The 14,148-nt window shown below is 39.3% G+C and overlaps 1 protein-coding gene across 2 annotated transcripts in view; it reads right to left on the bottom strand.

The window, feature by feature from the left end:
• Window positions 1-14,148, bottom strand: part of LOC112993284 (pulmonary surfactant-associated protein A-like) — a 161,400-nt gene that overhangs the window by 23,115 nt on the left and 124,137 nt on the right. The window contains exon 1 of one of the 2 annotated variants that reach the window (XM_064513789.1): window positions 1,373-1,677. The exons of the other annotated variant lie outside the window; for it this stretch is intronic. The gene's annotated coding sequence lies outside the window, so the exon portion shown is untranslated. Of the gene's footprint in view, window positions 1-1,372; window positions 1,678-14,148 lie in introns of those variants that run through there. 2 annotated transcript variants of the gene reach the window in all.

A 14,148-nucleotide genomic window follows, 5' to 3' on the forward strand; every position in this document is an offset into this window, starting at 1 on the left:
TAAAAAGTATAATCGCTAGCGTATTACTGAGAATATTCTCATTAAAAAGCAGAGTTTAAAAAGTGCCACTTCTCTATATACTTCTCTGTACTGCTTCCTTTAGGTTCACATCAAATTTCACTGTATATAATAAAATAAAATAAGGTTTTTAGCTAACCAGATTAAGAAACCTGAATCCAGGTTTGTATTTCTCATCCAGCTTTATGGACTCAAGCCAGTTCTTCCCATCCCTCTGATGGTTTCTTTTTACTAGATATTTTTTTATATTAATTACCCAGTACCAGGAAAGTTGACATCTGTGCTGTCCTCCCATGAAGGCAGCAAAACAACCCTCATAATATTGGCCCAACAGAAGAAAACTTGAAAACAAAATGTTAAACTCTCAGAGAAGTCATCTCACTGGAGAGATTCCCTTTCACACAAACCTTTGTTTTTGCCTGCATTCCTCTCCTCCAGGGGGTAAGATGCAAGCACATCCAAAGTTTTCCAACTTGACCACCCCAGTCCTTTTTTCTAGGAGAGCTGAACTGATTTTTTGACTCTACTTTTTGCAAATTACTTTTTGCAATTACATTTCGCAGCAGGATTTCCTAATAGTAAAATGACTCCCCAAAGAGATTAATGATAATTTGCAACAACAATGGTTCAGATAAAAAAGCAAAATATTCCAAATTTCTCAGAGCAAAATCTTACGGAGCTGAAATATATAAAAGAAGATTTTGCAATCCATATGCATATTTAGAGAAGACTGAGAAACCCACATGGAGAATCACTGTGGATGCAATGACAGAGTCCTTGCATCCCAAGATTAACATATTTGCAGAATTTATTAACAGAGAGATCAGAATTAGACCCTAAAAGATGCAATGAAACTTCTTTTATATTTAGGAGGTAGCTAGTTCTGAAGGTGATGTAGGAGCTCTCATTTCAAGACATAAATCTCAAGAATTCCTTCTGTTTCTTCACAAAAAGTGCTTTAGGACATGATTCACCCAATGCAGATAACAACAGGGAAGGTCTCCTGGAAGAGGCATCAGGGAGCCTTCATTCCAAACCTGGTCTTGGAGGTGACAGCTCTGAGTCATTAACCCTGGAGACTGAGAAGCTGACAGCACAGGGCAGCCCTGCTGAAATCATATACTAGCGAGACTGCTCCTCAAAAGCAGTTATTACATTTATACAGAGAATACCAGGGGGCAGAATACAACTAAACTGACAGATCACATCTTGCTAGCATTCCTCCTTGTAAATTTGCAATGCTCCAGTACGGCAACTATCAAAAGTCCTTTCTAACCCGCATATCTGACCTGAAGGAGTTGCATGGTCTCAGTATGGTCAAACACTTACCACTGCAAAAGACGGTATTACTTACCAACACCTTTACTTGATCAGTACACAGAGAAACTCTGTTGCACCACTGGCTTTCCTTTCAGCCAGCATTACAGAATGTAGTAGAAAACAAATGTAAACTTGCCATATTTTTACCTTGAAGACAAGCCTGCTGAGACCCCTCCCCAAAAAAGGAAGAAAGAAAAAAAAAGACCAAACTGATCACATTTCTACTAAAATCTGTACTTCTCTGCTTTATTTTGGGAAGAGGTGGTTTACTGGTTTATCTCTATCTTGCACAATCTCAACTATTGCCTAACTCAACCTTATCACCCCTATTTATGGGTACTGCATATGGCATTCTGGGAGTAAGCCCTTTACTCTTTGCCTAGCCTTGGACAGATGTTGGCTATGTTACAGTACAACTGAAAAACCAAAAAATCGGAACACCTGCAGGCACTGAATATTTTGACTGTAAGATTCTTCCCCTTTATTCAGTCAATGGCTCTGTTTTTGAATAACCTAGGAGAGGGAAGACTATTTGACTTGGGTCCTGCTTGACTCCAGTGACTGCCTTCCCTGCAATGCACTCTGAATTATCCCTGGAAAACCCTTGGCCAACTCAAACTCAAACCTACCCATTTATCTTTAAAAATAGGAGGTGAGATTTGAAGAAACACTATGGGGTGAAGGAATAAAACTTTAAACCTCTAAGTAAATTTCTTAATACCTGTCTTCCTATAATGCTAGTCACACAGCTACTGATTAGACTAGATTTCCCAGTGCAGCTTGTATTGTGCAGCTGGTTATGGTAGTATTGTGTGGACGTGAAAAGTACAGTGGCAGGAATAGCATGCATGTAGGAAAATTGCCATGAGTAGCTCTGTGAAATGAATAACAAAATTCAGTGCTGAGGAAGGTGTCTCTGACAATTCTGCCAGCAGAAAACTTTCTTACCCAGAGGAAAATCTGCTAGACAGCTCAAGCTGCAAAAATCAATCTAAATTCTCCATCCCTGTGGCAGAGGAAGGACTGATTTCATTCCCAAGATTGTATTTCTGGGGCTATTGTTCCCTGACTTAGTGGAATCAGACTGACATGCTGTAGCTGCTCAGGCTGCCTCTGCACCTCTTCCCTTCAGGAACCAGAATGAGTTTAAACTCAGTAAAATAAAATTAAAAAATCAGTTCAGCGCAGTGTTATTTGTCAGCCATGACTTGATAAAAACATTGTAGAGCCAAGATCATTAAATAGAGATTTAGAATTAGAGATCTATTTCTTTAAATAGGAACCTGAAAAATAGGAACTTGACCCTTGCTATTTTGGCCAAGAACCAGAACATGGTATCAATATGCTGTCAACACATGGCATCCAGGGCTCATCTTGTAACCTTGCAACCCACAAAAATGTCTGGTCTATATTTCCTTCCTGAACTTATGTGACGGTTCTTTGCCTTTAAATGTGGAAGTACAAGATATATGGGGATGTCAGGAATTTTCACGTTCTTAGTTCTCACCAGCTCAAGACATGAAACAGTATCATGGGAAGCATTTTATTGAAATGTAGTTTATCACATGGTAGAAATTTTACTCATCTGTGGCAAAGCAGCATATTTATATGTAGTATCTAAAACTACAGGGCTCCTGTAAATTCCTGCATCAAATGACAAATAAAAATCATAAGGGCAGGTGGCACTATTCACAAATTATGAAATGTTTCTCTTCACTGGATTTGTAATTCCATCTTCTACCTCCTTATTTCTATGCAGCCTTCCCTTCCTCCAGAATTATTTGGTTCTCCTTATTCCCAGTTTGAGTATGTAGTTCCTTATTATTTAGATTTTTAAATATACCTTTGGTCAACATACCACTTATTCTGAGGAATGGTCTTTTTCTTATGTCTGGCTGCTCTTTGTTATATGGTGCAGCTCTCTGAAGAGTCTCTCAGAGAAGCGAGCAGCCCAACACATGAGAACACTTGGCTTTTGAAGTCTCAGCATTGCCTTTTGAGCCATCAGCTTTGAGTATTCTTTACCAGCAGCAATATCATATGGGAAAAACACAAGTGGAAACCATACCCAATTATTTTTGTCACAGCATAGCTGGGTGACAGCTTCTAGAAGCTTGCAAAAGAATACATGGCTAAAGCAGTGGATTGAGATGCACAGCAAGTTCATTGATTCTCTTTGATGCCAAACCAACAGAGTGCTCTTACCTCCAATCCAGGAGTTTAAAATGTATTTCAGACTTTTCATTGAGGTAAGCAGAGGTAGGATTAAAGAGCCTGGAAGAACAAAACCCTAGAAATAATCTCATTTCAGAAAAATCTCAGACCAGGCATTACGGGGCATCATTCTTAATAGGCGCTCATATAGTGAGTTTAATTACAGCCCATAGCAAGACACGAATGGATGCTGTCCTGTGCAGGATCTTTTTCTTCTGTATGAGTAGTAATTTATTCCTTGCCTGTGTAACCTACCATGCATCCATCCTTCTGCACAGTAAGAAGTACAGAGCAGAGCCGAAGCTCTCCATCTATTTCTTTTCATTTGTCAACCTGCCCCAGAGACTATGTAGCTGAATAGTTGCTTCCTGTGTTGGGCTGATAGCTTGATTCAATCCTCATTAATGATAAAAAGTAACTTTGGATCTCCTGTGTCCACTGGATGTGTTAAGAGCAAGATGAGAATACCATTTGCTCATTAGAGAGTAGAGGATTTATACAGCAGGACACATTAGGAGCAATGCCATAGCAATTGATAACACAGATAAATAGGAATAACACTGTAATATGCAGTTTCACCCATTTTTTCATGGCAGAAGGCAGATACGACAGCATAAGCATCACCATGTATAATACTCTGAGCTCATGTTGTTGGAGTATATCTATAAATATAATTACGACCTAAACAAGCAGATTCCAGCAATAGTTTTCAGTGGGCATTAATGAGATCAGAATCAGATATTCTTTTATTTATTTTTCTGTCATACACCAGACAGCTCTCTTACTGCTTTGGTAAAGCCTACATGCTCAGGATATTTTATACCACCTACCCCTCCTGCAGACTTTAAATGATTGTACTCTAATTTGGGCTTAGGCTTATTAACCAACAGCTATTTCTGTTCACTATTAAAAATGGACTCTGCAGAGGTGTCAGTCTATACTTTGAAGTTTGGAAGCCTGAGCATATAGTCTTTACAGAAGCAGTTAGAGAGAGAGTCAGATCTGAACAATTAACAGTCCTGAGCTTAAAAAAGGCAAAATTCCATATCCCAAGCCAATAATATCTCTTTTGTGACTTATTAGAAATGATAGTAATTCTGATTTCTGAGTGTCCAGAGAGGATTTGATACCTAATTTCAAATGAATACTTTCTGTCACAACTTTGATAGAAGTGGTAAACTATCGATAAGTTGTAATACTTTGTTGTCTTTAAATATTTACTTATATTTTAAAAATCTAAAAACATGTATGTGCAGTGAGACAAACAGAGGTGAAAGGTGAATGTACAGATCGATATCTGTTTTTCATTCAGATACTCTTTGGAAGTTTGCATCTCCCTTACTCAGTGTCTTGCTGTTAAACCTGCTGGACTTCTCCATTCACATCTCTAAACGATTATCTATGTGAGAAAAATGACTGGCATTTCTGCAATCAGCTGTTGTGCTTTACCTATACTATAACATTTTGCAATAAAGTCAAACAACTTCTGTATTCACTCTCATAGAGATGTAAGGGAGCTTACCTTATACATTTGTAATGTGTCTGCGCATGGGCCATCCATTACCCAGGAAAAGTTTTTGTATAGCCAGCAGGCCACTTTTTACCCAACTTTCTGTTTGACTTCTGAAAAAAATGCATTACTTAGTGAAAATGGAAAACTAAGCACAGTGTAAAACCATGGCATATTTAAAAATCCTTATATTAGAGAGTAGCTACAACCTTGTCCCAAGTATCAGCAGAATTAGGGAGCTAGGAAGATAGAGAACCACAAAACTTCACATTTTTCATCTGCCCCAGCACACCCACATACAAAGAAAAAATCACAGTGCTTCATGCAAAACCACAGTTTACATCCTGATAGTTGCTGGCAATCAATTGCATCATACAAAAATTGTTAAGATCAGGTACTTGCATGGGCATAGGCTTCCAAACTGGTGTTATCTTGCTCTGTGCAAGAAGTGGTCAAGCCCTGCCATCAAAAAGTCACAAAACAAAAATAAATGTCAGTCGTGCCAAGGTCAGAGCATACAAGCTAACTATTTGGCTACTGAACAAAGTGGGATTCCTACCCTTCATTCACCTGGGAGAAGCAGGAACCTTCCTCGCTCTTTTTCTTTGCTTTCCCTTCAGCCACTCGTAAATAAAACGTACTGAAAGGGGGTTTGGTTCAGCAGAGAATTAAAATAACTCTATGCTTATTTTCTGTTCAGAATGCTTCAAACACAGGCCTTTTCTTGATACTTAGGGGCTCATAAAACACCATGTCTAAAGCTTTTTGCTTTAACCAAGAAAGAAAATGTTGAATGCCATTTTTTGCCAAAATAGGACGAACTGTTCATGTTTGCTTACTGATCAGTCACTTAAGAATTCTAGACAGTTTTATTCATGTTGCAGCATAAATCTGTAAAGCACAGACATCTTCAAGCATGCAAAAGCTGAGATTCACATATAGTTGAAGCACGAGAATATCAGAAGACCTAGCCACACTTTGCTTCTCAATTAAAGTGCACATGGAGAAACATTTAATGAAGACTGAACAGATTAGCATCCTGGTAAGAATCCTCCATAGATTTGGTAATGTGAGATAGAGTCTTTGCACTCTGAAAATTCTTTAATATACTCAGTGAAGCTTGCAAACCATGGGGTAGTTACTGAGATTAGCTACTCAAATTATGGGGCCAATTAAACACCAACTCTTTTTTTTTTTTTTATGATTTTCCTTATGTTTCAGTGGGATTTTGCCTTTCTGTGCTGAATATTAATGATTCTAAGACAAGATTCAAAGTCAACAGTAGAGTCTTCAGGACCATGCATTTGCACCGCTGGTCCAGAACTACTCAACAAGAGAAACAAGCTAACTAGGCAAGTCAAAGCACAGTCCATAAGGAATCAAGTGGCCTGTCGGTGACCTCTGGTGGACAACAAGGAGTGTTAAATCTGTTTGCTTTGTATTTCTTAGGAGAGTAGCTTAGCAATTCAAATGCTTTGCATCCATTCAGTTGAATTTTTATCTAATATTAACAGTAATCAAAGCAAATTTCCACTGAACCAGATTTTTCAATGCAAAGATTGCAAAAACATAAAGGCATGGTAAAGTGTTGTTGAATCATAAACTTTAGAAGCCTCTGTAACATGAGAGATTCTTGACCATTGCCTGTATTAACATTATGCCGTTAATAAAGTGAAAGAAATTCAATCTGTCAGGTGATATAAAACCCACGAGGAATTTCAAAGGGAATACAGTGGTCCTTTGAGCGCCTATCAGTCACTCCAAAAAGCACGAGCTTATTGCAGACGGGGGGAGGTGGCGGAATCCACTGCTTTCAGCATACAGCAGCTGTTGATCACAGCCCCTGTACTAAATCGTAAGAACTCTTATAGCAATGTACTAAAATACAGAATATCCCTAAGGACCTCATCCTATTCTCAGCTGTATGTTTTTGAAAAGAACTGTAAGCTTCAGAGTTCATTTTGATCTCCTGGCCTGAAAAGGCTTACCACGCTGGGTTTGGGGCCCATGTCTGCACAGTGCATGTATGGTCTTAGAGATCATGAATTTGTGCTGATCCTTGCAAGCCTGCAAATGCCCTTTGGCTCATGGGGCTTGCTTGCCCTTCCTGTCGGCTCCTGCCTGCCTACTGGAGCTAAAATTCCAGTAGGGAAATTCCTTGCAGAGGTCTAACAACAGACCCAAGGAGATGGTTCGCTGTACAGAAATAACACAGGGAAATTGTTCCCAAGGCAAACTAGCCTGTCTGGGCAACAGTTGTCTTGGCAACAAAGTCTCCTCACAGAGGATCATGGCCATCGATTTGTGGAAACTGTTCCATGAGTCATTTTTCTTAGAGACTGGAGGGCTACGGAAGAGAGATGCAGAGCCGCTGACTATTTGGCCTTTTTCCCTAGCTCATGGTAAAAGGGAACTCCCAAGAGCCAGAGAGGCTAACTGAAATTCTGCCTCTTGAACACAGATTTAGGACATATTAATTACAAGGCATATTAATAGGTAGCCTCCTTACAGACACTTATTTTAGCTAGTCATGGTAAGGACATTTCATCAGGAGAGGAAAATTGCACTGCAAAATCACATCAGAATTGAAGTCAACACAGCCACGACTACTACGCAGAGCACAGATAAAAATTGCACAGCATATTTCTGTCTAAATAGCTCTTCAGAAGATGGTGAGTGAAAGCTTTGAAGAGCTGCACAGCTTTCAGTTTCATATCTTATATAAAGAGTGACACAGGGCCAGCACCACTCCAAGAAGGCTGTGCATGCACTTGTATACGTGCAGTCCCAGATGCGAGCCTAAATGAAGCCTACGGCATACATCAGGGAGCTCAAACTGCAACCTTTTGCCTTGGACAATGTTCCCTGTTCAGCTTTCCCTGACTGTGTGTAACGACTTGATTGCTCTTTCTGCTTAAGTAGCATTGCTGCAAATCAATGTCACTTCAGGACAAACTACATGCTACATTAATTGCTGCTGGTTCCCCTGCACAGCACATGCCTGGCACTCACTGATTAAAATGGATAGAAATGCAGGAGAGTCAAAACGTCCCATTTTGACCACTTGCATACTGGGCGCAGAGCCTCCCGTGCTGCTCTTTCGTGATGCTCCCGCCTTTGCGGGACTCAAGCACAGCTTGCCTCAACGCCTTTCGGAAACTTCTGAAGTCTTCCACAAGGCGGGCCTCGCTTCGACAAAAACGCGGTCGCTGCCCGTTCCCAGACAGGCCCTGCAGGGATCGCTACCGCTCCTTCACGAGGAAGACGAGCAGCCCTGCTCCCTTGGGCGGCAGCTCTGGCCTTCCCCAGCGGGCCTCAGCCGCGCTGCCTGGAAGTCCTGCCTCCCGGGCAAAGGAACAAAGCGGAAAACAGCCGTTTCATTTCCACGTCGTCGCTATTCCCGAACTGTCTCTCTCAAAGGGTGTATGTGACAGGAGACTCTGAGTGACTGAAGAACGAACATCAGACCAGTGATGAGCAGAAACTTAACCAACGGCCACAATGTGAAATCAGGCAGCTAGAAGAAACAAGACCAACACCTGAGTCCATAAAGGCTCCAAAGGGCCAGTGTGAGCAGGGCTGCACCAGAATATCTGGCTCTGAAAAAACCGGTTTCCAGCAGGTTGCCAGAAATCGATCTGATTTGAAAGAAGCATTCCTGTTTCAGAAAATGCCACTTTTCAATAAAATTTTCTCCTGGAACACTTCTCATTTTTCTACTTCTTTCATATAAAAGATGCCAATCTACACATACTATTATTAACGTGGTCATGAATATTTGGACTTGTGCATTTTCGTTTAGAAGGAATGAACAAAAATTTTTAGAAGCTAGCACAAGAATTGCATGTGTTAATATTTACACAAGATTCGAAGTAGAAAAACGCTTGCCATCAGTTTACAATTCTCTTTCCATTACTTGCACAGCAAACGCAAACACAATAAACATTTCAGGAGGCTGTTCAACAGGTAGACTCCCAGAGACTTTCAAGGAGGGGGAAAAAAGCATCTCAGGCAATAAATCACAGACCCTGAAAATTGCATAATAAATACTTGGAGATATGTAAAATCCCACTTCATATAACCTAAACTAGTAAACAACTTGAAAAAATGAGCTTAGACATAAAAATTATGAACTGATTGCAAATCAGCTGCAAACACATAAAAGAAATTTCTATATTTGTTGAAATACATTATTCATAATGAATAATTTGAGTAGTAGTTCTAGTTACGCAATTTATATTGCATAAACTTAAGTAAATACTTATAACCAAATGCTGATTTAAAGAATTAATGAGCAATCTCTAAAAAAAATTCTTATACTAAATAAATCCCTCCCTGATTTGCAAAGCCATATATTTCCTTTAGCATACATTCCAAGATTTCTATTAACAGTTAAGCGCTGTATAGTTGGGATACTAATGAACACTTTGTGCCTGATGAATCTTTTGCTACACAGGACTGGTTGGAGGTAAGGGGAAGGTATACAAAAAGTTTTGATCTTGAGAAGTCCTTAAAATATTTGAGGTCAGCAGCAACATGACCTAACTGCACGTTTACTCTAAACAACTACATTTCTTCTCTAGGACCAATATTTTCAGAATTTTTAGTCAACAAATAAAGAGAAGGAGATATGCACTTCTTCAGCTCTACCAAAGCCACTCCCGTTGCTGCATTCTTTGGACATCAGATTTAGAAACGGACATCTGAAGCTATTAAGCATTGCAAAATAATGTTGCACATCCACTCATTTTAAATTGAAGTTGTACAATACTGGCAGCTTTATTCATCAAGCCTTTCTGTAACTATCTATAAGCAATTGGGAACGTCAGATTTCACAGGCCTTTTAGATGAAGTTTTTGAGACAGACGACTATGAACAATGGCATTTTCAACGAAAACTCTTTTAACAAGAAAACAGCTAGGTAGGCGAACAAGTACAAAAGAAGGAATTTTTTCTTTATCTGGGATCTCCTTTTCCTCTGGATTCCTCCTTCACATCTCTGCTTGACAAGCCATCTCCAGTACAGGCACAGAAGAAGAGTGCCCATGTACCCAGATCTCAAAGCGACTGTCCTTGCATCTCAATCCACAGCTTCTCTGAACTCAATGCTAGCAGAAAAGCATGAAGATTGGGCTTGATTTGCACTAACCACTAAGTCCGCATTAATCTGCACTAACTCTGGACTAAGCCTGTACATTTATGGAGATTCTTAGGTCAAACACAAACAAGTTGTGCTGAGAATAAACAAGATTTATTTAATGAATAACTAATCCATATTTATGAATCCTGAATAAAATCAATACAATAAAACAATAGCTAGCATCACTCACAATGATGTGTGACCTTGCTAACTCTTGCACTGAAATCAAATTGCATGACCTTTATAGAAGTTACCAAATAATCCACATCTGTAAAAAGTACACATCTGTACTTTTCAAATACGTGTATTGCCATGCCAAATCCATTTCCATGCCATTCAAGTAATCACTCACTCACTATTTTCTGGTGTCCTACAAGATACCAACCAGTTATTTATTACATAATTTCTGATACAGCTCAAAAGCCTTAAGATGAATAATTTAGCTCCAGCTTAGCTCAATACTTAATTTAAGTAACAGGAAGCCTGGTTAATCATCCATCTGGTAAATGGGAGTATTAGCTTGTTTACAGCTTGTTTAACACTGTAAACCAGATGCTTTTGAACTGTTGGAGATAATGGTGGTACTATTAGCAGAATGTCTAAAAATGAAGGAAGAAAACCCCAAATTATTGCTGCCAATAATTGTTACCTAAAATAACTATTATGCAAACAGAGGGAAGGGCTAGTCTGGCTTCAGCAGTTAACCAACTTTTTGAAAATGGAGTTAATTAAAGCACATATGGGATTGGACAAAAGTTAAGGCACTGTAAAGCTTCCCATTGACTTTTGGGGCTGTGGATTAAGCATATGTCAGAGATAATATTGAAGTAAAGCACAAATCAAACACCTAAAATTTGCATAGAAATGAAAGACTTACAATAACCACTTCAATACAGTAGCTCATATCACCTGCTTTCCACTAAGATTTTACTTGCTCTCTTGTATTCACTTTGTCACACCGAAACATGAACCGTACAAATTTCCTGTTATGTTTTCACTTACTCATCCTCTTTATTTCATAAACACTTTTAAGGTTCTTAAAGATTTTGGAATATTTTCACAGCTTGGTCATGAGTCAGATGCCGCTGCAGGTTTAGTCTGCTTAGATAAACGCTCAGAGCTTTACTGGCTTCTTTGAGACACATCTGTTCGCTCTCACATTAAGGATGGCCTATAATGCAGAACAAGCGATTTCCCCCCAGTGCCTCCTCCAGATCTGACTCCTTCGAAGAGCGGGCAGAGACACATGAAGTTTTGCCTTTTGTAAATTTCACACACAATTTCCCAACATTTTGTACAATCAAAATTGTCATTTAAAAAAAAATCAGTTTGGCTTATCTATGGCACTGACTAAAAATTAGCTGTTGTCATTAACCTTTGACAGCATTATTACTCATTAGTAATCAAAGTTGCTGCATTTGTATAATATCTCACAGCATAATGTCTCTTGTTACTTAAAAAAAAAATAGTAGGGAATGAATCCTTACTGCTCTTAAAAGATAGTTGCCAAAAATACAGAAGTTGTCAGGATTTTTCAAAACCAGGATTTTGAAATACGATCTTTCCAGTGAGAGTGAGCCAAAGATATCTTGATATGATGAGATAAATGTAAAAAAGGATTTGTTAATATGTTAGGACAGAGCTCCTTAGCTCTCAGTTGCCTCTCAGTCATGCCCCATCAAATGGGAGGTTTGCAACTCTGGTGCAATAAGAACGACTACTGCTCTGAGTAATTTTTATGTGATCACTAATTTGGATGTAATCTTTAATGCAAAGTCAGGTATATATTAGAACAGCAAAGATACTCTGGCACAGACTTTTCTCTGGAGTAAGCAGACAGTTCCTCCAGCCTGAGCAATGTCTACATTATTATACCCACTGCCTGCATTATTACAACCACAAGTGTCTGTAGCCCCTTTCACTAGAACCCAAAGACAACCGTCTCCTTTCTGAAAAATCTAGACCCTCCAAGTTTTCACTGACCTCAGTGAGAGCTGCTGAGTTTCCAGAACTTCTGAAAACCTATCCATCTTTTTAGAAGCCTAATTTTAACATATTGGTTTGAATGGCACATCAATGCAGACATATTCCGCATAGACAGCTTCATGCATACAGGTGAAGCTCTTGACCACTTTTTTCTGCCAATATTTTCTAACCTGTGTTTAGATAATCAGAGGATACTTCACAGCTCTTCACAAACAGCTGTGAATAGACTGGAACATGCAAGATAAATAAGGTCAGGAGGGGATGTAATGTCACTGTTATCACCTTGCACTAAGAAGGAATGTGCATTTACTTTCAGTGAGTGACTACATAGAGCAGATGGATTCTGTTTGTATAATAGTGGTAAGGAGGACAGAATACAAGAATATTAATTTTCACTGATGACAAAATGAGTGAAGAAAGTCATGTGGCTGAGAAACTGCAATGTGAAATCCAAGTGGGAAACACTATGTTTGTTACTGTGATACAGTAAAAATATAATGGGAACATCACTTACACAACACAGTCCAAAATATTACTTACATCTGAAACACTGACTACACGTGAAGTAATATGCACATTTACACCAAGTGACGTAAAACCCTGGGACAGGTAGATTAAAGAGTCACAGATTATTAACAGGATGCATTCTTTCGCTTATGTGTTTGCCCACTGTTCTTTTCTGCAACTTCCTTGCTTCTATTGATTTCCAGTTTGAGGTTTTGCATTTCACTCCTTACATGCCTAAGCATTTCTTCTGCCTGTGTATCATTCATTTCAGGGAATGGTCTCTTCTTATGCCTAGCTGCTATTTATTCTATGGCACTGCTCTCTGCTGACTCCCTCAGAGAAGCCAGCAGCTTGACAACGAAGAGCTTTTAAAGTCTTAAGTCACCTTCAGAAATATCAGCTTTGAATATTTCTCCCCCATCAATCGAGCCTCTTGGGAACAGGAGAATGAAGAGGACCCAGGAGCACAATGTATCTAAATTATTTTCAGCACAACACAGCAGAGTGGCAGCTTCTAGGAGCCTGCTGAGCAAGGCCACACTATTTCCCTGAGTGATCTGAATGTGAGAGCACTGCCTACAAATGCATAGCTAATTTGCCGATTTACTTTGATGTCAGTTCAGGTGAGTACTGCTAATTTCAAATAGAAAGTTTAAATGGGTTTCCAACTCTCTACTTCTCTGGAAGATCTAGAGTCAGGATCAAAGGGGTCCTGAACAAGAAACCCTTTGGGACAGCCTTTGCGTTGCACTGTTGTTACTACAAACCTGGTGAATGATTTCACTTGGATCTCTGAGGAAGGTATAATGAGGAAGCTGCAGTAACTCTGGGAAGTGTTCTTTCTTGTAGGAGTTTACCTTCATGCAGTAATTGGCCCTGGTTTATGTCATCAGTCCAACACCACCAGGCATGCAGTAGCTTGGCTGCATGGCTCAGCTGTACATAAAGCAGAACCGTGATTTCGCAGCTGCCCAAATCACTTGCAAACCAAAACTCTGCATCTGATTCATCTTGCAAAACGTATCTATCTATATGAGGGAAGTGACTAACAGAAGCTGCCATACCTATGCGGTGCCAGCTTCTCCTATCTAAACAAGGACCATATATGTATCTCTCTCATCCAGAAAAGAGAATTTGCACTTTTTTTCCTACTCTTTTAACATTTTTTTGATCATACAAGATTTCTTTCTGTAATTTCTGTGTAAAGGCATATAAAAACCTTTTGTGTGCCTTTTGTTTACTTTAAGAAAAGGCTGAACTCTGCTCAGTCCTTCTAAAGTTTTTGAACATTGTCCTTTTTGGCCCACACAGCCCATATTTTCTAAAACGATCCTTAACCTTTCACGATCCAATGAGCTGAATGAAGAGAAGCAGTGCAAATAAAGCAAATCATTACTTTAGTTTCACAGCGCTGTAAACATTTGCAGATTGCTCTTGAAACCACGAGCCACAA

This window comes from Dromaius novaehollandiae, chromosome 6 (genome assembly GCF_036370855.1).
Source record: "Dromaius novaehollandiae isolate bDroNov1 chromosome 6, bDroNov1.hap1, whole genome shotgun sequence".
NCBI classification, from domain to species: Eukaryota; Metazoa; Chordata; class Aves; order Casuariiformes; family Dromaiidae; genus Dromaius; species Dromaius novaehollandiae.